The sequence below is a fragment of the Mobula birostris genome, unplaced genomic scaffold (genome assembly GCF_030028105.1).
Source record: "Mobula birostris isolate sMobBir1 unplaced genomic scaffold, sMobBir1.hap1 scaffold_287, whole genome shotgun sequence".
Lineage (NCBI taxonomy): Eukaryota > Metazoa > Chordata > Chondrichthyes > Myliobatiformes > Myliobatidae > Mobula > Mobula birostris.
The window spans coordinates 385,507-397,998 of NW_027275927.1; the positions used below are offsets into that span (position 1 = coordinate 385,507).

The 12,492-nt window shown below is 44.2% G+C and overlaps 1 protein-coding gene across 3 annotated transcripts in view; it reads left to right on the forward strand.

Moving 5' to 3' along the window:
• Positions 1-318: 318 nt before the first annotated feature.
• The window catches only part of lbr (lamin B receptor), a 60,750-nt gene continuing 48,576 nt past the window's right edge, over positions 319-12,492 (forward strand). Inside the window, exon 1 of one of the 3 annotated variants that reach the window (XM_072250368.1) lies at positions 319-524. The gene's annotated coding sequence lies outside the window, so the exon portion shown is untranslated. The remainder of the gene's footprint in view (positions 525-12,492) is intronic. The other 2 variants (XM_072250365.1, XM_072250366.1) reach the window with 2 other exon arrangements.

Below are 12,492 nucleotides of genomic sequence, written 5' to 3' on the forward strand. Positions count from 1 at the left end.
GGATTTCCTTCCTAGGAGGATGTCACAGAGTGCTCGAATTAAGCGCTACTACCAAGGCCATCACAGAAGCCCCGAGCCATCTCCTCCAGCTGAGGGAAGAGAATTTGACAGGAGATCACACCACTCAGTCTCGGATTCATAGTTCAGGTTACGGAAACTGGGTTTCGAAAGGCACCGCCCACCGAAACATAGCCAACACCGTACAACTTCACCACATACACCTTCTTCCGCTGTCAGCTTATGGGTTCTGCAAAGGAGAAGAGCGAGCACCCTCACCGCACCGCCATTTTGTGACGATTATTTATAAAAACGAACGGTCTCCTGCCCCACAACGACCAATCACAGGGTCAGCTCCCCTTTCAAGCGGCAGGGTAGACCAATAGGGAATTAGGATACTGCGTTTGCGCAGTGTGGTTCGGCGCTCGAGCGGCTCGGAGGACGGGACCGTTTGGTTTGAAAAAGAACCGCCTTTTTAACGTGAAGCGGCTGTGTTTTCTCCGGAAAGCAAAAGGCGAGGGGTTGAGGTAAAGGGGCAATGGGTTGGGTACTGTGAGAGGAGGGGTGGGCACACTTTCCTCAGTGGTGAGCTCCGGGGGTGTTTGGGTGGCGTAGTTTGATGCCGCCAAATGGCCGGTGAAGGAGAGTCGGCACTGGCGATGGAGAGGGCGAAGGTTGTGGCCCGCAGCTGGAGGGGAGGGGTTGAGGTCGAGGCCGAGGCCGGTCCTGGTACTAGAGGGAAGGGATGGCCGGGGTAAAGATGGGGAGCGCAACTTTTCGTGGAGCGGTAGTGCCGGCGTGTTGGGAGGCAGGGTGGGGCTGATGGCGAGTGGACCTGTGAGAGTCGGGTGCCTCAGAGCCGTGAGGGATGGGGCAGGGCTGTGTTCCGTGTGTGGGGATGAATGTACTCTTTCATCAGGGGAGGAGGAGGAGACTGTCCCGCTCCCAATGTAGAGTCAGGATTGTTTTTCCAGTTCACAGGTGGAAAGAGGAACGAAGTAACGGTTATTCCGGATCCGATACAGTACAAAAAACACTAAGATAAAGAGCGCAATAATAAGACACATAATAAATATAAATACATAAGATAGCTTATTTACATTGATCGTATGTCCATAAAATGAGTGTCTATAAATAAGTTGACCGACAGGAAATGATAAAGTCGTGGTGTGGTTAGTAGGTGGAGGCGTTGATCAACCTTGCTGCTTGGGCAAAGTGTTTTGAGACTGGTGGTCTTGCCGAGGATGCTTCTGTAGCCTGCTCCCTGATAGGAGTGGGACAAGCAGGGTGGGTGGGACTCTTAGTGATGTAACTGGCCTTTTTCTGCCAACTTTCTGTACATCTGCCCTTGATGGCAGGTAAGCTGGTGATACAGTGGGTGCTCCAACCTTTAACCCTGACCCCAGTGTCCTTGATGGAGCACGAACTCCATTGAATAAAGAACTGGATAGGGTATGGTCAGCATTTGCACCATATAAAGCACCTTCTATCCCCAGGCTGCCTGACAGGTGCTCTCAGGGAGCACGCCTGTACCGAGTACTCAGTATGCCCACAAGAAAACAAATCTCAGGGTTGTATATGGTGATGTGTGTACTTTGATAATAAATTTAGTTTGAACTTTGAGAGCACCTTGCAGTTCACTTGTTCAGATCCTGATGTGTTTGCACCACTACTACAATGCTTTTGTGGTAACTTTGACTTTCAACTAAATTCCCATTTTAAAAGCAACCACGGGATAGCGTTAATGTTTTAATTCCTGTTGAATTGGGTGACATGAAGTGCATTTCCATTTGCTTTAAAGTTTTTATTTGAAGCTTCTAGTGGTTTTCCTATTGTATTTTTTTTTACCGCAAGTGGAATGTGTGGTGCGTCCTGGTTCCCAAGTTGAGAGGAAGCTTTTTTTTATGGAATAGTGTGCAATTTGCCTTGCATTTATTAATGTGCTCGGAGAAAGTGCGTGGAGGAATTTCCCATGTCGGACAAAAATATCCAGTGCCTTATACTGCTGCTAAGTATTATGGTGCCATGCCACTAAATTTATTTGAACTGTACAGCATCAGACTGAGTGAATCTAAACTGGTCGTGCACAAGAAAAGATGTTAAATCAGATGAAATTTAATTTGCACCTTTATGTTTTGGAATTCAAATCTTCCATAGCAGTTGGGAAATATTTAGCGCTGTGCTCTGGTTTTGGTCAATAAAAATTACAACTTCTTTGAAACCACAACTTTCTGTTTTGCTTAAGCTGTGGTAGGTATAAAAGGACAGCTGGTGATTGTGGGTATTGCATTTGGATTCTCTTTCACAATTTGAGCTTAATTTGTCCCTATCAGATTTCATTGGCCTCAGAAATTGTAGTGTTTCAATTAACTTTTGGTATATAATTTCACGTGGTTTTTCATCTTTTCTGGAATGTTTTTCATTTCCATTCTTACATGAGGAACATGTTGACTTGTGTGACTAGAATTACTTTTGTCTGGAATTTGGTGATTTTTATAGTCATTTTATTCCTAACTACGGCTTAGTGGTTTAAAAAAATGGTAGACCCATTGTTTCTGCTTGTTCCTGTCCTGCTGAACTTCTCCCTGCATACTTCAACTCAGTTTTATCCCCTCTGGTTCAGTCCCTTCCTACCTACATCTGTGACACTTCACATGCTCTTGATCTTTTCAACAATTTCACGTTCCCTGGTCCCAATCATCTTATTTTCACTATGGATGTCCAGTCCATTTATATCTCTGTTCCCAACCAGGAAGGCTTCAAATCTCTCATTTTCTTTCTGGACCCCTGTACCACCACTCTCCTCCATATGGCAGAACATGTCCTCACTCTTAATAATTTATTCTTTGGTTCCTCCCACTTTCTTCAAACAAAAGGTGTAGTTATGGGCACTCACAGTGGTCCCAGCTATGTCTGCCTGTTTATCAGCGACGTGGAACAGTCTGTTCCAAGTTTACACTGGTATCGTTTCCTAACTTTTCCTTCGCTACATCGCCGACTGCATTGGTGCTGTTTCCTGCACCCGTGCAGAGTTCGTTGACTTAATCAACTTTGCCTTCAACTTCCACTCTGCAATCAAATTTACCTGGTCCATTTCTGACACCTCCCTCTCTTGATCTCTCTGTCTCTATCTCTGGAGACAGCTTATCTACTGATGTCTATTATAAATCTACTGACTCTCACAGCTACCTGGACTATACCTCTTTCCACCCTGTTACTTGTAAAAATGTTATGCCCTTCTCTTATTTCCTCTTTCTCGGCCTCACCTACTCTCAAAATAAGGCTTTTCATTCCAGAATAGGATATATGATCTTGTAGCGCAGTTACGAATTAGCAGGTATGATGTTGTGGACATCACTGGGTTGTGACTGAACTTAAATCACAGTTGGGAACTTAACATCCAAGGATGGATATTGTATCTAAAGGTTGGGTAGACAGACAGAGGGAGTGGAATGGCTCTGATAAAAATAATAAAGGCATCCGTTAGTCTTGCGAGACCATGGATCTCGCCCGGAAAGTCTTCACTCTCCAGGGCGCAGGCCTGGGCAAGGTTGTATGGAAGACCGGCAGTTGCCCAAGCTGCAAGTCTCCCCTCTCCACGACACTGATGTTGTCCAAGGGAAGGGCATTAGGACCCATACAGCTTGGCACCAGTGTCGTCGCAGAGCACTGTGAGATTAAGTGCCTTGCTCAAGGACACAACACTCTGCCTTGGCTGGGGCTGAAACTCAAGACCTTCTGATCGCTAGTCGAACGCCTTAACCACTTGGCCACGTGTCCATAGAAAGAGGTGATATTGGATTGGAAGGTGTAGAATCCTTGTGGCCAGAGTTAAGGAGCTGTAAGGTTTAAAAAAAAAAATGCACCTGATGGGAATTCTATACAGATCTCCAAACAGTAGCCAGGATGTGGGGTACAAATTACAACAGGTGATAGGAAAGGCATGTAAAAGGGGCAGGTAGATTGGGAAAGTCAGGTTGGTGGCTGGATCCCAAGAGAAGGAATTTGTAAAATGCATACGTGATGGCTTTTTTCGGGTAACTTGTGGTTGACCCCAAAGGCAATCCTGGATTGGATGTTGTGTAATGAACCAGATTTGATATGGGAGCTTAAGGTAATGGAACCATTAGGAGACAGTGATCATAATATGATTCAATTCACCCTGCAGTTTGAGAGGGAAAACTAAATCAGATATATCGGTATTACAGTGGAGTAAAGGGAATTGCAGGGGTATGAGAGGTCCAACATATTATTCTCCGTAACTTCCGCCACCTCCAACGGGATCCCACCACTAAGCACATCTTTCCCTCCCCCCCCACCCCCTGCTTTTCGCAGGGATCGCTCCCTACATGACTCCCTTGTCCATTCGTTTTCCCCCCCCATCCCTCCCCACTGATCTCCCTCCTGACACTTATCCTTGTAAGCGGAACAAGTGCTACACATGTCCTTACACTTCCTCCCTTACTGCCATTCAGGGCCCCAGACAGTCCTTCCAGGTGAGGCGACACTTCACCTGTGAGTCGGCTGGGGTGATATACTGCGTCCGGCGCTCCAGATGCGGCCTTTTATATATTGGCGAGACCTGACGCAGGCTGGGAGATCGTTTTGCTGAACACCTACGCTCTGTCTGCCAGAGAAAGCAGGATCTCCCAGTGGCCACACATTTTAATTCCACATCCCATTCCCATTCTGATGTGTCTATCCACGGCCTCCTCTACTGTAAAGATGAAGCCACACTCCAGGTTGGAGGAACAACACCTTATATTCCGTCTGGGTAGCCTCCAACCTGATGGCATGAACATCGACTTCTCTAACTTCCGCTAATGCCCCATCTCCCCCTCGTACCTCATCCGTTATTTATTTATATACACACATTCTTTTTCTCTCTCTCCTTTTTCTCCCTCTGACCCTCTGGCTATACCCCTTGCCCATCCTCTGGGTTCCCCCCTCCCCCTTTTCCTTCTCCCTGGGCCTCCTGTCCCATGATCCTCTCATATCCCCTTTTGCCAATCACCTGTCCAGCTCTTGGCTCCATCCCTCCCCCTCCTGTCTTCTCTTATCATTTTGGATCTCCCCCTCCCCCTCCCACTTTCAAATCTCTTACTAGCTCTTCTTTCAGTTAGTCCTGACGAAGGGTCTTGGCCCAAAACGTCGACTGTACCTCTTCCTAGAGATGCTGCCTGGCCTGCTGCGTTCACCAGCAACTTTGATGTGTGTTGCTTGAATTTCCAGCATCTACAGAATTCCTCGAGTTTACGGTATGAGAGAGGAGTTGGCCAGTTGTGAAACCCCAAGAGCGGGTCCTATTGCCACAAAGAACCACAGTCAGCGTGTAACTTCAGGTCAGGGTCTTCATAAGAACCTTGAAAGAGAAAAATAGAGATACTAAAGATGGAAATAGAGCTGTTTCCGAAGATGTAAGCAAAGGAGTCACCGTTAGGTGCCATTAATCCTCCTCCTTTATTCTAAAGGGAGGATGAGGCAAGTGTGGCTGACAAGGGAAGTCAAAGAGAGCATAAAAGCAAAAGAGAAGGCACATAAAATCGCAAAAGTGATTGGGAAGTTTTTAAAAACAACAAGCGTGGATATCAAACTACTGAAATATGATGCCGGAAAGGTAGTAATGAGGAACACAGAAATAGTGGATGTACTCAATAAATATTTTGCATTGGTCTTCACTGTGGAAGACACCAGCAACATGTCAGAAATTGGAGAGTCAGTGGAAGTGAGTTACTGTAATATGAACCCAAGATCCCCCTGTTCCTCAACACTGCCAAGAATCATGCCTTTAGCCCTGTATTGTCTTCAAATTTGACCTTCCAAAGTGAATTACTTCACACTTCTCTGCATTGAACTCCATCTGCCACTTCAGTCCAGCGCTGCATCATGTCAATGTCCCATTTTAACCGATAACAACCTTCTACAATATCCACAACTCCACCAACCTTCCTTGTCATCTGCAAACTTAGTAACCCACCCTTCCACTTCCTCATCCAAGTGTAATCACTATTATTAAGGAGAAAGTGCTTAGGAAGCTCAAGGCCTTTGACAAGGTTGCAAATGAGGCTGTGAAACAAGATAACAGCCCAGGTATTACAGGAAAGATACTAGTGTGGATAGAAGATTGGCTGACCAGCATGAGGCAAAAAGTGGGAATAAAGGGGACCTTTGCTAGTTGGCTACCAGGGATTAGTGGTGTCCTTTTGGTGTTGGGATGACTTGAATGTTGTAGGTTAGTGATTTGGATCAGTCTCTCTCAATGTGTGTCATGCCTGATTTTGTAGGGGCCACAAGTTTAAAATAAACAAGAAATTTGTGGCCACATGAGTTTCTGAATGGGCCATGATACGTTTACTATTTTAATGAAATATTGCAAAATATATAAATAAATGAATATATGTAACTTAATTGGAACCCTGTATGAAACAATTGGGAAAATGTGCTAAATTCTGCATAAGAGACAGCAAAATAGTTTAGCCTGTGTATGAAAGGGGTGTGGCAATCGTTATCTCTGCTCCTGCTTGACCACGCTCCAATCACCATTCACACCCTGCAGCACCACCGCCTTCCAACATGCACCCCCAAATCACTGATTATACAGTGAGCAGGTGGGCATGACCCAGCAGGATACCCTGAAATGCGCTCCACCAGTTAGTGGTTATTACTATGTAATTGATAATTGCATGTTAATAGGGAACCATTCGCGTCTCTTTCCAATTGAAAGATTGTCGGAAGTTGCCAGGTTTTTTGTATCAAAACCCTTATCAGAAGGGGATTAATATGGAAAGCATGGCTGGCCTGTGTTGTAGTAATCTAATTAAAACAGTTATGAGTATCACGATCAAACTGAAGATTGGGTGGGACTGTTTGCAGCAAGGTCGGTCAGTGAGTACATAGCAGGAGTTTGGTTCTATTTGTCTTTCACTGACCAGTGCATGTTATAATAATTATGACATGAAGGCTGCAGTTATTGCATTGGGGTCATCTGCCAGAAACAGTTAAACTGAAAAGAGGTGAGAACATGTGAAGTCTACTACTGCCTCACCATCTGCCATTACAACTTCCATTAAATCCCTGATGCATCATATTTTGAAAGGAATTTCAGTTCGCTTGATGAGTACACACTGTTTATTGTCACATGTACTTGCATATAAACATATCTTTACTTCCCCCCCTCCCCAGCTTTCTGCAGGGATCGTTCCCTCTGCAATTCCCTTGTCCATTCGTCCCTCCCAGCACTTATCCTTGCAACTGATCTAAGTTCTACACTTGCCCATCAACTACCACCCTCACCTCCATTCAGGGCCCCAAACTGTCCTTCCAGGTGAGACAACGCTGCACTTGTGAATCTGATGAGGTCGTCTGATGTCTTATGGTCTTATAGGTGTAGGAGGTTGAGTGGGATCTGGGATTAGCCATGGATGGCTAACATGAAAAGAAGCCGTCCCAACACAAACAGGACACCACTAATCTCTGGTAGCCAACTAGCAAACGCCCCCTTTATTCCCACATTTTGCCTCCTGCTAGTCAGCCAATCTTCTATCCATACTAGTATCTTTCCTGTAATACACGGTGGTGGATCAGACTCGATGGGCTGAATTGCCTGATTCTGTTCTTATGTCTTGCGATCTTATGCCCAGTGCTCCCGATGCGGCCTCCTGTACATTGGTGAAACTCACCATAAATTAGGGGACTGCTTCCTCGAGTACTTCTGTGCCATCCACTGCTAGTGGCAATTCCTGGTGGCCAAACATTTTAATTTTGATTTCCATTCCCATTTTGATGTGTCAATCCATGGCTTCCTCTTGTGCCAAGGTCAGGCCACCCTCAGGGTGCAGGAGTAACACTATCTATTCTGTCTAGGTACCCTCCAACCTGATGGCATGAATATCGATTTCTCCTGGTAAACAAATTTCCCCCACCCCACTTCCTTTATAAATCTAACTTGTCTTATAAACACTCTGACCGTTTACTTCTCCTGGGTCCCCTCTTCTCCCCCCCCCCCCCCCTCCTGGCTTCACATATCACCTTCTGGCTAGCCTACCTCAACCTATTTATTCTGGCATATTCCCCCTTCCTTCTCAGTCCTGAGAAGGCCCAAAACGTTGACTGGTTATTCATTTCCATTGATGCTGCCTGACCTGCTGAGTTCCTCCATCATTTTGTATCTGTTGCTATAGTGACATATGTTAGGTTTTTGAATTATGATCAGGCCAGTGAGGAAATGTTTGCCCAAGAGCTTAAGACAGATACCAAAGGTGGAAATATTTTTGAAGAGGTCAAGAGCAATTTCATGGAAAACAATATTCCACTGGAAAATATAATGGCTTGTGCAATTGATGGTGTTGCTTTGATGGTAGGAAGATTCAGAAGATTCATTGCTCATTTAAAAAAAAATTCTGTGTGACATTTTTTGCATGCACTGTGTCATCCACTGTCAGCATTTGGTTGCAAAAAAATTGGGAGGCCGTTTGCACAGCACCCTTGTTGTAATAATAGCTGTCAACTTCAAATCAAATGCACTTCAAGATCATCTTTTTGACATCTTTGTGAAGAAAATGAAGATTTTGAATGGCGACTAATGTAATATAGGTTTGGTTATCAAAAGGTAATTGTCTTGGTAGCTTTATTTCACTTTGGGCAAGATGGTGTCAGTGGCCAATGGTGACAACTTGTAGACAGCTTAAAAAAAGCTACTGGATACTCTTCTTCTAAATATAATTTTTCTTCTGAACTGATCGATTGTACCCTGTACTTTCCTTTATGAATATATTTTTGAGCTGACTAAATGATCTGGGGGATTCGGCGTTGAGTGCAGTGATCAATTCCTCATGGCTGAACACAAATCCATGGTCGATTCCATTACTCTGCACTGTTCTATGGTGTTTCTATTTTTTATGGCTGTCTGTAAGAAGACAAATCTCAAGGTTATATACTGTATACATACTTCGATAATATATTTTGAACTTTGGGAAAGTATTGAAGCATTTCTAAGTTATGCAATTTCCTTCATTGACCACTCTTAAAATAGAATTGCAAGATGATCTGATTGTATATGCTGATCATTTGAAACAACTGCACACTGATATGGAATTTTGGTTCAGATACCTACAGTATTCCAGATTGGGTGATGGATCGATTTGGATGAATGTGAGTGATGTTGATACCACATTGCAGGAATGTCTTGTTGAGCTGCAGAGTGATAAAACAGCTTATGCAAAATTCAAACGGAGCGAACAAAATTTTTGGATAACTAGTGATATTCAAAATATGTTTCCACAGCTCTGAGAGGAAGAAAAGTTGTTTTTAATTGGATTTCCCATCTCTTATCTGGTTGAATGTGGCTTTAGTCAAGCTCTACATGTGCTATTAAAGCTTGTAAATGTCTTGATGTTGTGAAAAAAGGTGACCTTCAATTACCTTTAACCAAGTTGCAACCAGATATTCAAAACCTTGTTAGTTTGCATCTTGGGCCCCTTCTCCCATCTTCAACCCTCTTCCTTGCTCTGGTCTTCTGCCTATTCTGGATTATTTTATCACTAACTGCCGTTGAAATATCAACCTTCTCAACTCTTACCCTCCTCTCTTCAATTCTAACCTCTCCGAATGTGCTGCTCTCCACTCTTTCCCCACTAATCTCAACCTTACCACATGTCAACTATCAGACACCTTTTCTGCATCATTACTAATCTCATTGACTCTAGGGATCTTCTATTCACTGCCACTGACCTCATAGTTCCCCTACTCTGCCTGCACCTCCCAGTTCTACCTCTTACCCAAGATCCACATACCTGACTGTCCGGGTAGATGCATTGTTTCTGTCTGTTCCTGCCCCACAGAACTTGTGTTTGCAGACCTTGACTCTGTTTTATCCCCCTTGGTTCAGTCCCTTCCTACCTACATACATGACATTTTTATGCTCTCTTTATCTTTTCAATGACTTTTAACTTCCCTGGCCCTGATCGTTTCATTTTCACAATGGATGTCCAGTCCCTGTACACTTCTATCCCCTATCAGAAGTGCCTTAAAGCACTCTGCTTCTTTCTGGACAACAGACCCAGCCAGTTCCCCTCCACCACTACTCTCCTTCGTCTTGCAGAACTGATTCTCACCCTCAACAATTTCTCCTTTGGCTACTCCCACTTCCTTCATGCGCAAAGTGTGGCCGTGGGCATTTGCGTGAGTCCCAGCTGTACCTGCCTTTTCGTCAGCTATGTGGAACTATCAATGTTTCAAGCCTACACCGGCATAGCTCTCCAACTCTTCCTATGCTACATTGATGACTGAATTGATACAGCTTCCTGCATCCATGCAGAGCTCATCAATTTCATCAACTTTGCCTCCAACTTCCACCCTGTCCTCAAATTTACTTGGTCCATTTCTGTCACTTCTCTCCCCTTCCTCAATCTTTCTGTCTCCATTTTTGGAGACAGTCTATCTACTGATACCATTTATAAACCCACTGACTCTCATGCCATCTAGACTATACCTCTACCCACCGTCACTTGTAAAAATGCTATTCCTTTATCTTACTTCCTCCATCTCCCTCACATCTGCTCTCAGTATGAGGCTTTTCATTCCAGAACAACTGAGATGTCCTTCTCCTTCAAAAAAAGAGGCTTCTCTTCCTCCACCATCAGAACTGCCCTCACCCACATCTTTCATTTCATTTACATTTGCCCTCGCCCCATTCTCTGTGCGCCACACCAGGGACAGGGCTCTTCTTGTCCTCCCCTGCCATCCCACAAGCCTCTGCATCCAGCGCATAATACTCCCTAACTTCTGCTGTCTCCAATTGGATCCTAAAAACAAGCAATTTTTTCATTCCTTCCCATTTTATGCTTTCTGTAGGGATCCCCTTGTTCATTCTTCCCTCCTGGCACTTATCCTTGCAAGTGGAATAAAGTGCTTATTCCCCTACACCTGCCCCTACACCTATACCTTCAATCTCTATTTGGGTCATCTACTGTATCAGGTGATCCCGGTGTGACCTGTTTATTGGTGAGACCTGATTTAGATTCGGTGACTGCTTCATCAAGCACCTTTGTTCCATCTGCTACAAAAAGTGGGATTTTCCAGTGGCCACCCATTTGAAATATACTTTCCATTCCCATTCCAATGTCCACAGCCTTTTCTACTACCAGGATGTGGCCAACACTTGGGTTGGAGGATCCACACCTTGTATAATATCTGGGCAGCCTTCAACCTGATGGCATGAACATTGATTTCTCGTACTTCCACTAATTCTTCCCCCACCCCCACTCCTTCACCATTTCCCGTTCCTGATTCCTTTTCACACCTCTTCTTACCTGCCCATCACCTCCCTCTGGTGCTTCTCCCCCTTCCCTTTTTTCCGTGGTCTTCTGTCCTCTCCTATCAGATTCCCCTTTCTTCATCTCTTTCACCAATCAAGTTCCCAGCTATATACTTCAACCCCTCACCCTCCCGGTTTCACTTATCACATGCCACCTTGTACTTCTGACTCCCTTTCCCCCATCTTCTTACTCTAACTTCTCCCCTTCCTTTCCAGTCCTGAAGAAGAGTATCAGCTGGAAATGACAACCGTTTACTCCTTACCATAGATGCTGCCTAGGCTGCGCAGTTCCTCCATCTTTTGTGTGTATTACTTTGGATTTCCACTATCTACAGATTTTCTTTTGTCTTTTGAGTTTGCATCAGTTGCAAGGATCTCACTAAATACCCAAAGTAACAATGTTAAGCACTTTTGCTGATTGGATAAATATTACTTTATATATAATACAGTATCCTGTTTAGAGCTTAGAAGTAGTTTTATTTTTCATATACACCTGTAACATTTAAACTATAATACCTATAACTGTCGATCTTCCTCCCTCCCAGAGGCCTTTAGGTTCAGAACAAGGGAATAACTGTCAAACACAGTTTACTTAGAAGTACATATTGTTTATTAGCAAGCTTGCATGCTCAGATGAATTACAGAGCCCCAGTCACAGAGCGTGGGAAAACCTGCCACCCAAGCGAGCCCAGAAGACTGTTTGGAGCTGCTGATATACATTGTTATCACATATTTTGATAAGGATACCGAGAAGCTTCTTGTGGAACAAACACTTCTTTGTTTATACATTATTTTCACAGCATGACTTGTCAAGCTGCCAATAAGTCAGTTATGTTTTAGCTCTTTTAATTCTGCATATAATTCCTCATAACCAGCAAAAACATGAATATTAATTATGTATCAGAATAATTAGTACAGTTGACCACAAAAAAACTTAATGGAAACTATGGAGGGTGGGGGGCCACAGAGGTAAATGAAAGTCACAATTGGGTCAAAGCTGGCCAGTGGTATAGTGGCATCAGCATTGGACTTCGAAGCAATTAGTACCGAGTTCAAATCTAGACAGCTCCTTGCATGCTTTCCATCCATGCTGGGTTGAGTGTTGAGTTGGCAATTCGACCTCGTAAAACAAAAAGCTAAATGTTATGGAAACGGCAAAAAAAAAAGCCACCGAAGGTGCC